This window comes from Protopterus annectens, chromosome 13.part0, assembly GCF_019279795.1.
Source record: "Protopterus annectens isolate FY-2018-M chromosome 13.part0, PAN1.0, whole genome shotgun sequence".
NCBI lineage: Eukaryota > Metazoa > Chordata > Ceratodontiformes > Protopteridae > Protopterus > Protopterus annectens.
This window is the reverse complement of record NC_056747.1, coordinates 938,032,007-938,046,401: the sequence shown is the minus strand read 5'-3', so window position 1 is coordinate 938,046,401 and position 14,395 is coordinate 938,032,007. Positions and strand designations below refer to the sequence as shown.

General features: G+C 41.2%; 1 protein-coding gene across 1 annotated transcript in view; it reads left to right on the top strand.

Moving 5' to 3' along the window:
- The window catches only part of PLEKHH3 (pleckstrin homology, MyTH4 and FERM domain containing H3), a 777,695-nt gene that overhangs the window by 670,364 nt on the left and 92,936 nt on the right, over window positions 1–14,395 (top strand). The gene's annotated exons all lie outside the window — the stretch shown is intronic.

The window sequence follows — 14,395 nt, the reverse complement described above, 5'->3', positions numbered from 1 at the left end:
CCTGGATTTCTATACATATTTTCACCAAGCGTTACCATTTGCCTATTTTCTCTAAATCCATAGCTGATTTTGCCACTGCAGTCTTGCAGGGCCATATAGCTGGGCTTAATGCTATCTAAATTCCTCCTCCCATTCTTAGCTTTGGGAATCTACCCAAATGTGATGACTGCAACAGTGAAACACGAAGAACATAGTACAGTTGTGTACACTTACCATAAATGTAGATGTTCGAGTGTATTCACTGTTGCAGTCCTGGTTACCCTGACTTCTTTTGGCTATACTTCTAGTCTCCTTTACTATGCTTAAAAGCTTTTTGGTGTATTTGCTTTTTTGTTGGAGGTATAACCTTGCATATATATATTTAATTGCTTCCCATTGGGGGGCACCTGACATTTGGGGCAAGAAAAATGGATGTAATGGTGTCGGCTGCATGCTCTATACCCCCTGACTACCTGACAGTCATGGAAGATGAGACAGCAACCGATGCAGGACCAAAGACTTTGATAATCAGGCCGACTGAGGGCTACTGCAAGCAGATAACCCAAATGTAATGACTGCAACAGTGAATACACTCGAACATCTACATTTATGGTAAGTGTACACAACTGTACTGTGCTTGAGTTCTCTCCATCATCCAACACAGTAGAAGTTTGTAAAGAAGAAAAGCCTTCCTCAGCCTTCTCCTTGCCAGCTTTCTCATTTTTTCTTTGGTTCTCTGGGATCTGGTGGAACAGGGAACCATCCAACTCTTTCTCTTGTCTTAGCATGGCACAGATTTATATTCCCAAATGTTTCTGGTTCCTGGGAAGGATGGGTCATGGAGGCTCATCCTAGACCTATCCTTTCTCAACTTTTCTTAGATTCATAGGTGAATACTAGGCTTACTGTCCTGAAAGGTCAGTTTAAGCCTAGCAAATACCCTGAGGTCAGAATCAAACCTTGTATCTTTCAGGTGAATACCATAACCATTATATCAAACCCACTCTCTCAAGGTTCCTTCCTTCAGGATGTTGTCTCTTCAGACAATTTTCCCTCTTTTGGTTTCCCAAGCTTTTCTAGCCTCTGTGGATTTGAAGGATGCTTGCCTGCGTATTCATTTTCACTCTCTCTTCAGGAAGTTCTTATATTTCTCTTTCTTCCTTCTTCTTCCCACTTTATTTATTTATTTAATTTTATTTGTTTTCTGGGGTAGAGCACTGGTCTCATGGACCTTTTTCATACTCAGCCGAAGAGCTGTACCTAGTTAAGTGACTTATTCAGAGTCGCAGTTAGTCAATGGAGGCTGAGGGAATTATAGTTGTGTGTGTTGTCTTTTGGTCTCTAAAGCTCCACTGGTATTTACCAATTGTCTGGCCTCTGTGATAGCATTTTGCAGATTTCAAGGAATTCAGATATTCCCTTAATTGGATGGCCTTCTAATTCAAACTCCTCCCAGCAGCTCCTGCTTCAAAATCTTCACTTTCAGTGTGTTTCTCCTGCAGTGTGGAACTCGCCCTCAGCCTCAAAAGGTCTGTTTTGACTCCCTGTCAGGACCAAATGTTGTTGGGTTACAGGATTCAGACTATCTTAATATTGGCTTGCCTCCCAAGATCCTCTGTTTGACTGCTTATTTCCAGTCTCCTCTTCCAGTTCTTCCTGCAAGGAAATTTCTCTGAACACCTTGGTACATGGTATCCATCATCCCCTTGCTTCTTTTTCCCAAACTCCACATGAGGAAATTTCAGTGGTATTTCAAGACTGTTTGGCTCCAGCACTGCCACCATCTGGAGTATACGGATTCTCTCTTACCAGGTCTATATTACGTGATCGAACAGTGAAATGTTCGAACACGTAATAATCGACCCCTAAATGTCGAACGGTTCAATGAAGATCTCCGTGCAGTACAGACATGGAAGTTTTCCATTGTCTGCATTGTAGTACGATCTCGGAGTTGGTATATTTAAGTAGCGGGGGGTGTGGGGAGTGCATGGGGGCTTGCCCTCCTGCTTAGAGCATTTTTATTGTTTGGTTGTTTTTATGTTTTTTTTTTTTTTTGCCGTTCGACATTACAGCATTTCGACATTTAGGGGTCAATTATTACGTGTTTGAACATTTCACTGTTCAATCACGTAATATAAACACCTCTTACCTTGTCTTAAGCTCAGTCTCCACTGGTGAATTCACATATTTCACTAAATCCAGCTCTTCCTACTCAGGATCTGTACACGGATGCTTCTGACTGAGGTTTGGGAGCTTCTTCTAGCAACATAAAAGTCCGAGGTATATGGTTCTATCAACAGATGTCTGACTATGTCAACATCAAAGAGACAAGGGCTCCAGTCCTAAGTCTTCAGGCCCTTCATTCCATTTGGGTTCCAAGTCCTCTAAAGGTTTTTACAGACAATACCACACTCATGGTGCATCAACAAGCAAGGGGGCACAAAATCTTACATTCTTTGCAGGCTGGCTGTTCATACTTGGGATTTTGCAGTCCAGCATCACCTGGTTCTTCAGGTACTTTACATCCCTTCAGAACACAGTCTATTTGTAGATTCTTTGATTAAGCCCATGACAAATCCTCATGAATGGATTCTTCACAGGGTGGTATTTCTGGACATTGTACATTAGTACTCCTCAGGTAAATATTTTTGCCTCCCCTCTGAACTGGCAGCTTACCCAGTTCTGTTCAGAAAGGTGTAGTCCTTTGGCTTGGAGAGTGGACACCGTGTCTTTTTCTTGGAAGAGGATGTTTCTCTATGATTTATCCCTTCTCTGCTTCCAAGGGTCTTGTGCAAGATCCTGATCTTGCTAGTGACTCCCTTTTGGCCCACACAGCACTGGTTCCCCCTTCTTTCACCTGTCCAGAGACAACCGTCACAAGTTACCTCACAGGATCGATCTCCTCATACAAGACAAGGGATCTCTCATTCACCCTCACTTGTCCACATTTAAAGTGACACTTTGGGTGATGGGATTTTGATTCCTTTCAGGCTGCAATTTTCTGAGGACATTGTTCGGGTTTTGTAGGAGACCAGAGCCCCACTACACTATGTGGTCAAATGGAAAGGAGTTTCTGTTTGGTGTCTCAAGCATGACCTGAACCCTTTTTATGTGAAGGTCCCTATGGTCCTTTTTTATTTGTGTGAATTGCTGAATGTTCTTCGTGTTTCACTGTTGGTCATTACATTTGGGGTAATCTGCTGGCAGGTTGCCCTTAGTCGGCCTGAATAACAATGTCTTGGGTCCTGAGTCGGTTGCTGGCTCCTCTTCCATGATGTCAGGTCGTCAGGGGTATAAAACATGCAGCCGACGCCATTTTAATCAGTCTTTCTTGCCGCGTGGTGCCAGAAGCAGTTCGCAAGTGCCAGTCGGCCGACTCCTGAAATTTTCATTTTCGAGTTTCAGAACCGAAGTCTTCAAACTAAAGCTAAGTAACCCATTGGGGAAACTTTTTCTTGCTCCTTACTGATGTCAGTAAAAGTTAATAATTGCATTACTTGTGGGAAGCAAATACCTCATAAGGATTTTCATTTGTACTGTATTCTTTGCCTAGGCCCTGATCACAATGTGCCTTGCTGTCAGTTTTGTGCTAAATTTAACCAACGCACTATTAAGCATCGGTATATTTTTGCTTCTAAATGTTTTGGTTCAAGATTTAACTACCCTGAAATGTCATCGGTTAGCAATCTGACTACCTGAGTTCACAAAAAATGCAAGGAAAAAGACAGAAACAGACCGTTGAGGTCCAAAACCGACGACGAAGCTTCTCCTAAGCCAGTCGCTGGTTCGCCGTTACTCCTCAGTGAGGTGCTTTCGCAGCCCCTGATACCTGCTACTTTTGGGTCGCAGGCCTCTACCGAGACCCATTCGGAGTCCAGGTATGCCACGAGATTCTGCAATTTTTGAACCCACGGATATCTCTCCTTTGGATGGGTCCGGAGCCTCTGAGCAGGCACCGGCTTCTGAGGGTGTTCTCAGGCCTCAACATTTTTTATATTAAACTGACGCCATCAACAAAAACAAGGCCAAAACCAACTTCTCTGTCTAAAAAACCCGATGCATGAGCCACGTGCTCAGGCCCCTATGCCTAAAAAACAAATGATCAAAATGGCTGAGGATTTAATTACCTTGATTATGGGTTCCCAATCCCCCCCTGCTAAGAGGCCTAGGCAAGGCACTGATTATGAATCTTCAGATCAGGTTTCCATTTTTTCTTATTCCTCTTCTGATCAGGAATTTTCTATTCCACCTTATGAGGACTCTGATGCAGAGGAATCCATCCCTTCTGCTTCTCCTCCTGAGGATTATTCTTTTGGAGAGACTTTGCATAGCTTAAGGGAACATTTTCACTGGGAGAGTCAGGATTTCTCGGAATCAAAAAAGAGGCTTAGGGATTTTCTTCTTCTTCCTCAGCATAGGCCTTTGGCAATACCTCCTGTATTAGACATTGTTGATGATGTGTTCTCGGAATCAGGCATGGCTCCTGAATCCCTGCCTCTGGCTCCTAGTAAGCCAGACAGATATTGCAGGGTTCCTGACTCCCACAAATTTCTTTTCAAAAATCCTGTTGCTGATTCTGAGACTATTTCTCAGGGTCCCAAGGGTGTTAAGGCTTCTACTGCCAAAAATCCTACCCCTTCAGATAGAGATTCCAGGGCATTGGATAGATGGGGAAAGAAGATTTATATGTCTGCAACCTTGGCAATCAGGGTTTTAAACTGCCAGTTTCATATGCTTAAATATCAACAGCATGTTATGGGCTTACTGACACAGAAAATTATGTTGATTTCTGATTGTGTGGAAAATAAAAAGTTACAGGATTTATTGCATTCAGCAGAACAGGTTGGAAAGCATACTTTGCAATGTGATTTTGATTACTTGGAGGCCTCTTGCAGGGCCGCTGTGACTGGATCTGTGATAAGAAGACATGCCTGGCTTAAGGAGCAAAATCTGCCTGATCATGTTAAAGCTAAATTATTGGATGCCCAACAAAGCACAACCTTACAGTAAGCAGTCTCAATGACTTTCCTCTGCCATCTCCAAGCACTTATCTTTTGGCAGCCCCCTTGGGGGGAAAACTAGCACTTCATGCTCAAAATTGGCAATTAATTACCCAGGACAAGTGGGTATTAAACATAGTATCCCAGGGGTACAGATTTCATTTCCACACGTTGCCAATTCCAAATGGATGGGAAGATCTGGCACCAAACCGGTGGGTAGAGGCCCAGAAACAAGTCATGTCCCTCATGGATATGGGGGCTATTCAACCAGTACCAGAAAAGGAAAAAGGACAAGGATTTTATTCAAGACTTTTCCTGGTACCCAGAAAAGACAAATCATGGCATCCAATTCTGGACTTATCAACTCTAAACACATTCCCGGACATTCCAAAATTCAAAATGCTGACTTTACAACAGCTACTGCCTATGCTAGGCAAGAATGCCTGGTTGGTAACTCTAGACTTAAAAGAGGCATACCTGTATATCCCAATAAGGGAATCTTGCAGAAGATACCTCCGCTACAAAGCAGGCTTTTTGCATTACTAATTCTCTGCACTGCCCTACTGAGCCCAGGGTCTTTACTAAGTGCCTGGCACCAGTAATTGCATTTTACAGGCAAAGAAACATTCAAATTTATCCTTATCTGGATGATTGTCTCATTCAGGCAGAGGACAAGGACACTCTTCTTCAGCATCTGGCATTTGTAAAAAGGCTGCTAGCATGCCTAGGGTACACCATGAACAAAAAGAAATCACAACTGGTACCCTCTCAAATAATTACATTCCTGGGTGCAAGCTTAAATACAACTGCCCAGATGGCTTACCTCACACCAGACAAACAAATTCAATTGACAACATACTTCAAACAAATGGCAGCAAAAACCCAGTTATCTGCAAGACAGATTTTGCAGGCTTTGGGGTTCATGGCATCCTGCATTCTACTAATTCCATATGCGAGACTGCATATGAGGAAACTTCAATGGTATCTAAAAAGCTTATGGAGTCAATATTGTCACAGCCTGGAAATAATGATTCCTCTCATTCCCTGCCTGCAACAGGAGTTTCTTTGGTGGGCAGAGACATGTCACCAAAACAAGGGACTGTCATTTATTCTACCCTCTGCCACCCAAACCCTAACTACAGATGCATCAGACTATGCTTGGGGGGCCCATCTGGTAGGGAGATGCATTCAGGGCAAATGAACGTCAAACCAAATGCATCTACATATCAACCAGAAAGAAATGCTAGCCATTCAGAATGCTCTGACAGCCTTCAAGTACTTCCTTCATCCAGGACAACTACTGATAAAGATGGACAACACCACAGTTATGTGGTACATAAACAAGCAGGGGGGTACCCACTCCTACCCCCTTTTCAGACTAGCCATGGCCTTGAGGAACACAGCCTTGACTTACCAAATATATCTTCAAGCTCAATTCCTGCCAGAAAAGCAAAATACTCTGGCAGACGACCTAAGCAGAAATCTTATGGACCTGCACGAATGGAAATTGGATCCACAAATCGTCAGCATGCTAACACAAAGATGGGGGAGCCCAGACATAGCTCTGTTTGCTTCTCCCCAAAACTATCAGTTGGACAAATTCTGCACAAGGACTCATCACAAAAAAGCATGGAAAGTGGATGCTCTATCCTTCAGCTGGAAAAACCTATCAGTCAATGCTTTTCCCTCTCTGCCTCTGCTCTCCAAGGTCCTACTAAAAGTCAAACAGGAAAAATCAAAAATGATTCTAATTGCTCCAGACTGGCCTCGCCAACACTGGTACCCACTTCTAAAGAACATGTCACACCTTCCTCAGTGGTACTTGCCTCAAACACCTCACCTATTGTCTCAGCAGAACTATCAGATTCTGCACACTCAGCTCCAAACTCTGAATCTTGCAGCATGGCTAATCAACTAATTTCACCAACCACATCTCTCAATAAACCTGTGATGGATGTCATTTTGGAGTCCAGAAGGCCTAGTACTAGAAAATCTTATGCTGATAAATGGAAGAGATTCTGTGCTTGGAACCAAGCACAGGGAATAGACACAGCAAAGCCCAATATTCCCCGGGTTTTACAATACCTAACTGAGGTGCTTCACAAGGGCCTATCTTTTTCTTCAATAAAAATCCATGCCTCTGCCATCTCAGCGCATTACAACACAGAGCCTCCCCTCTTTTCTCATCCCTTGCTAAAACAGTACCTCAGAGGGGCCAAAAATGTAAGACCTCACAGAAGAGGACCAACTCCTGCATGGGACTTCAACTTTGTGCTGGAAAAACTCACCCTACCTCCTTTTGAACCAGCAGCTACTGCTTATATAAAATTTCTCTCTTGGAAGACAGCCTTTCTTTTGGCAGTCTCTTCAGCTAGAAGGGTTTCAGAACTACAGACACTCATGGCAGTGGAGCTGTTCATTATTTTTTACCCGGAAGGGGTGGCCCTCAGGACCAGTCCTTCTTTTATGCCTAAGGTGGTATCCAGTGTGGCTCCAAACCAGGCCATTCACCTGCCAGCTTTCTTCCCAAATCTGCAGAACAAGGGGGAGCGGATTCTGTATTCATTGGATGTACATGGACAACTACGAGTCTACTTAAACAGAACAAAATCTCTAAGAAAGTCTGAGCAACTACTGGTGGCATTTGCTGCAGGATCAGAGGGGAAGGCTATATCAAAGCAGATTATTTCTAACTGGATAAGCCATTGCATTTGTTTCTGCTACTTGCACCATGGTAAACCTGTGCCCAAGGGGATCAGATCTCATTCCACCAGGGTTGCCTCTACTTCAGCAGCTTTCCTCAGAGGGGTCCCTACCAGAGACATTCTAGAAGCTGCTACTTGGAGCTCAGTTCATACATTCACAAAGCATTACCATTTACCTCTCTTTTCTAAAGCCAGGGCAGGCTTTGCCACTGCAGTCCTGCAGGGTCCTAATGCTGTTTAGTTTCATCCTCCCATCCATAGCTTTGGGATTCTACCCAAATGTAATGACTGCAACAGTGAAACACGAAGAACATAGTACAGTTGTGTACACTTACCATAAATGTAGATGTTCGAGTGTATTCACTGTTGAAGTCTGGATTACCCACCCGCCAGACCCCTTTCTATACCTTTTCTTTCCTTCACTATACTCAAAAGCCTTTGTGGTGTATTTGCTTTTAGTTGAAGGTAAATTTTATGTTTCTAAAGTGCATTTATATATTTATAGTGATATATATATTTTTGCTCCCCATTTGGGGTGCACCTGACATCTGGGGCAAGAAAAACTGATTAAAATGGCATCAGCTGCATGTTTTATACCCCTGACAACCTGACATCATGGAAGAGGAGACAGCAACTGATGCAGGACCCAAGACTTTGTTATTCAGGCCGACTGAGGGCAACCTGCCAGCAGATTACCCCAAATGTAATGACTGCAACAGTGAATACACTCAAACATCTACATTTATGGTAAGTGTACACAACTGTACTTTTGGCATATTCTTCTGTTAGTTAATTCTTTCAGCCATTTCTGCCTGTCTGCCTCTGAGGCCACTGTTGGCTTCTACTTTTGAAGTCAAACATTTCCTAAAATGCATCCTTCATATCAGGCCCCCAAGAAAACCTGTTCCACCTTCTTGGGACCTTAGCTGTGTTGAAAACTTGACTCAGTCCCTTTTTCAGCCTGCCTTTTCTTCTGTGCAGCATTGTACTTGGAAGACTGTATTGTTGGTGGCTCTTACTTTTGCCAAGAGGGGTTCTAAATCCAGACCCTCATGGTGGTTCCTCCTTTTTTTGTTTTTTTCACAAGAACGGGGTCTCTCTTCATACCAGTCCTTTTATGCCCAAGGTGGTCAAGTATTTGCCCTTGAATCAATCCATTAATCTTCCCTGCTTTTCTCCTTCTTCACAGACTTCTACTGAGACGGTACTACACACCTTGGCTTTACAAAGACAGCTCAGGTATTACTTGGATAACACAAAATGTATCAGAAAATCTGAGCAACCCTTTGTTTCCTTTTATTCCAGGAAATTGGATTTGGCAGTATCTAAGTAAACCATCTCCTCCTGGATTTCGAAGGCCTTTTTGTTCTTTTCATAGCAAGCAGCCTCCTTCTGTTTGTGCTCATTCTAAATGGGCAGTATCCTTTTCTGGTGCTTTTTTTTCAAGGGTGTGGATACTAGATCCATATTGAAAGCTGTTACTTGGTCTTCTGTTCACACTTTTACCAAACATTATAAGATGTCATTTCCAGGGCCAGGGCAGGATTTGCCAAGGCTATCCTTCATGGGCTTGTGGAGGGCTCTTCTCTACCTTCCTCCTCCCATACTTTCTAGTAACTTTGTACTCTCCCAAGAGTAAGGAATACTGCAACAGTGATAAAAAAGGACATAGTACAGTTGTGCAAGATCTTACCATAACAGTAGATGTCCTCAGTGTTGCAATATTCTACCTCTCCCTCCTGTCCCCTGTATCTTTCTGTTACCCTACTTCTGGCCAAAGGGTCCTCTGTTCCATCCTTATCTCCTTCCATTCCCTTCCTGGATGTGCACATTATTGTTTCTCTGGGATTGCTGTGGTTCTCCTGGGGAACTTCAGTTCTGAGAATTAGGCATCCGTATGCCATTTATGTACTTTACGCCTTGCACATAGAACATACATCTGACATACAATGCCTGGAAGGTGTAAAGGCTTTGGTATGCTGGCTGGATGTTAGACTATCCTTGGCAGGATATCCTACGAATAAAGAATATTATTTATTTATTTATTTATTTATTGCATTTGTTTACCGGGATAAGTCCACTGGGCCTAAAAGAGCCCATTTTCAGTGGAGGCCCGGGGAGAAAAGCTCCAACAAGATACAGAAAAAATATAAACATTAATTAGTACAGAAGCAGAAACAGTGTTACAGATAGTAAATATAGTAACATGTACAGAATAGTAGATCTACTGTTATGGTAAGATCTTTCACAAGTGTACTTTGCCTGTCAAGCACCAGGAATCACCATGTTATGAAAGCACTCAAATCCTTGTACCACAAGTGCATGTATGACTCAGTCATAGTACAAACAGATGTAAAGTAACATATGTATTTCTGGACTACATGAAGAGAGACCTGATGGAGCTCTTGGAAATTGTGCCTGAAGCTGGTATGAACCTAGCCTTGAGCAATATTGGGAATGATTACCAAGAGTGATGCCACCATACAACAAAAGATGTTGTTTTCAATAATTGGCTTAGCTTAAATGTCATTCCAAGGTTGTACAATTTATATAAGTCTAGGAAGTGATGAACAGTCCAAGCCTTAACAAAAAAAAACTCCACTCCTTACAAGCACTCCTTACCCTGGAAAACACTAATATATGCATCATCACGTACACCTTGTTTAAGACCAATGAACGTACTCCCAACAGTGCAAGGTTTCATTGCTTATCGCACATTCAGGCCCACTGGGTAAGATGAAGGTACTAAAGGTTGCAGTGTCTCTGTATTCATAAAAACATTTACTTCCAGACTCATTAGACAAGATAAAGACCTGGGAACTCTTCCGCATTCAACTTAATATTAACAAAACCTCTTGTCATTTTATTGGTGACTGTAGGACAGCCTCTATGTCCTCCTCTGTTTACAACTGCTCGTAACTGGTATGGAGTCCATATGTTTAAAGCTGCTTATTATGTACACCAACTCCTAGATTGAATAGTAGCAGGAAAGGGTATATTCCCCTCCTGCCGTAAGAGTGATCTTACACTGGCATGTTAGTCAACTGTAAGCCACAGAACAGCTGTCAACCAAACGCAGATTCAACCACATTGAAGGACCCACACACACATACACACACACACACATATATATATATATATATATATATATATATATATATATATATATATATATATATATATATATATATATACGCAGTGTGTGTATATGTGTGTGTATATGTGTATATATATATATATATATATATATATATATATATATATATGTATATGTATATATATATATATATATATATATATGTATATGTATATATATATATATATATATATATATATGTGAGTCCACTTTTTAATTTCGAAATACCAAAATCTCGACTTTCAAAATACCGATCCCAGAAAGTCGAGATTTTGGAATCTCGAAATTAAAAAGTGAAGAAATAAAAAAAAAAAAAAAAAAAAAAAAACAGCTAAAAGAAAGTTTTTGAAGAGGGGCAACCCCCCTGCACTCCCCCCATTTAAATATACCAACTCTGAGATTGCGCTACAGTGAAGAGAACGGTAATGCTCCTGTTCTGTTTACCATTCTTTTCACTGTATAGCGATCTTGGAGTTGGTATATTAAAAGTAGGTTGGGGGGGGGGGGCTTGCTTTTTTTAGTTGTTTTTGTTTTTTTTTTTTTTTTGGTTCACTTTTCACTTTAAAAATACCAAAATCTCTGTGTTTTGAGTACGGTATCTCAAAACTATATATATATATATATATATATGTATATATGTGTGTGTGTGTGTGTATATATGTGTGTGTGCGTGTGTATATATGAGTCTGCATCTGTTTTGGTCAACAGTTGTGCAAGATCACACAATCCCTGGAGTTGGGAAGTATGCCCTTTCCCTGGTATTGTATAGTCTCAGAGTTAGTATAAACAATTAGCAGGGGGTGTAAGTGGTGCATGCTCTAAGACTGTGTCTTGGAGCATGAGCAGTGGCTGGTCAAAGTTATTTTTCAGTTGTATTGTGATAACTTTGTCTATTGACATTTGGGTGCTTCTTTTTTTAAAGTGCATCCTTATATGCATGCGTGTGTGCATGTGTGTGTGTATGTGTATGTACGTGAGTGCATGCATTTACATACATGCATACATACAGATTTTTCTGGCATGGGCAGTAATTCCTCTCTAGACATGTATACATAACATCATTTTAAGACTAATGTGCAAATCCTTTGTGTGAAATTATAGCTTGTATGGCAGCCATGTCTGAAAAATATTTCTCCACATGTAACTCTTGTTGTCATTTGTGAAGCGCACTTGTGTAATCTGTGATCTTTCTTTTCAGAATGTTACAAATACATTTAGAATCTGATGACAGGTTTGGGCCTTTGACAGCACCACTCTGCCTATTAAAACAACTGTTCTTGCTTGTGTTACATTTCCTTTGTAGAATAGACTCCTAAGTGCGTCTCTATCCTTTAAAGAGGTTAGCTTTTGTTTATTGGTTCTAAGGTTTTACATGAAAATTGCAGATGTCCTTGGAGAGTCATATAGCTTTACAGTGCCATATAATCCCTTCCCTTGAGGCCCATCTGATGCTTTGTAAGGAATTGTCTTGTGCCAACTTAATAGAATGCTTCCACAATGGAATGGCATACCTAGCAATGTTGCATACTCTCCCACGTATTACAACATGCATATAAAGGACATGTCCATTATTCTGGAGAATGTTGAAGCCACTAAAGTGCTTCTGTAGGTCAGAATGCAGGTAGTTGCAGAAACCTAGGAATCTTATTGACTGATGCCATCATGCTGTGTCTAGGAGTCAGGTCCCCGCAGCACAGTTAGTTTGTCTACCCTTTACTGGCTGAGTGTTTTCTGATCAGTTAGGAAGTCCGTGCTCTCTTGTGCACTGTAATTCTATATTCATTGCATCCTGTCAATACATGTGGCACCATTAGCTACAGTTATATTCTTATACCCTAAGGGGAAGTCCTTGTGTAGTTCACCATCCATATCACTTCTCTTGGGCACATGCAGTCCAGTGTCTTGCTACAACAGCACAGTTTGTGGACTGTTTGTAGTACAAGTTTGTAGTTTGTGTAAAGTAAGTACAGACTTGTGATACATTACTTTGTATGCATAGCTCCTTCGTTGGGGTGCATTGACCACACTGAGTTGCCATAGCATTATTTATTTATTTATTTATTTATTTATTTATTGACATTTGATTACCAGGAAAGTTTGATTGAGTAGAAGCCCATTTTCAGTGGAGGGCCAGAGAGAAAAGCTCCAAACAGAAATTTTATGAGGAACAGACCAAAAATATGAATGCTACATTAATGCTACAAATCACTATTGCATGTTGTTCTATAAGTGTTTATGAATTGCAGACTGTTAGTAGGACCTTACAGTCGTGCTGCATGGCCTTGCTCCATGTGCAGTTTAGTCATGATCTCTGTGAACCTCTTTTTTAATCGGCATCTCTTTCTTTCTTTCTGCTGATGTGTCATACGAGTGTCACTGCAGACTGTATGTAATTTGTGTAATTTTTGAAATCAGCAGTAGTTTGGTAGTCTTTGGAGTTTTTATTTTCTGTTTCTTTGAGAAGTAACTGCTTCTGCTTCCATGTTTAATGGATGCACAAGCTAGAGGTTGAAAGTAAACACTTTATAGTTGTTTTGTGTGGGGTAGTCAAGATAGAGAAGTTGATATACAAAGTAATGGAAGGCTTCATGCCTCTAAACTGTTCAGACTTTTTATTTATATTTTTGGTGTTCTTCATAAAGTCTGTTTTTCTACCAAAGCAAGGGTTGCATTCATTAAATGATGACACACATTTGAGTTTAAGATTTCATACTCTTCAGAAAATGCATGTTAATGCAAAAAATGGTATTCTATCAACTTTCTTAAGTTTAAAAAATAAATATTTAAAATCTGCTGCTGATTTTGGGCCTTTTGTATACCATTATTTTTGGCTTTGTCCAGAATTCTTGTTCTGAGAGACTGAAAGGCGTGATGGGAGGGGACTCTGCTACTCACCATTGAGGTGGATAAGAATGGTGACTACCTAAGAGGTTGGGAGGGGGTTGTAGATTACTGTATTTACAGCAAGAAGAAACCAACATACTGGCAGAACAGTGAAGTACAGGTTTCTTATGGTACAGAGAGAGTTAATTAAGAAATGGAGGACCAGCTTTGGAGCAGGCAAAGGGTTTCCATACCCATTGGCTAGCTCTTCTATTGCAGGAGGTGAACATGCGTTTTACACTCTCTGACATCTACAAGCAAAGGATGGCTGCCTTGCAACAGCTGGCAGCAGACAATGCCATCATATATCCACAGTGCCATACAAATGCTTTAAACATTGTTTTTACACTGGCTGAAAGAGAAATTAGTGGCTGTAGCATAGATTTTTTAAACTGGCCTGCACCATGAGAGAAAATGCCTCTTGGATCTCATATCCAAGTACTCACTCCTAGAGAAAAGAAAATTGGTGGTGTGCGATGACTTGGGGTTATTTGGGGGAAGAGAGGAGAAGAGTAAAAAAAATAGTAAGTGGTGCACTGAAGGAGGGAACTATTACTGATGGTGAAAACTGGTTCTGACATCATCATTTTTAGTGTGTTAGGCAATCTGTGATAGAAAGTCTGTTTTTTTATTAGAAAACTAGAATTAATCCCTATCAAATGGGGACAGGGATGTTTGATACGGCACCGTGC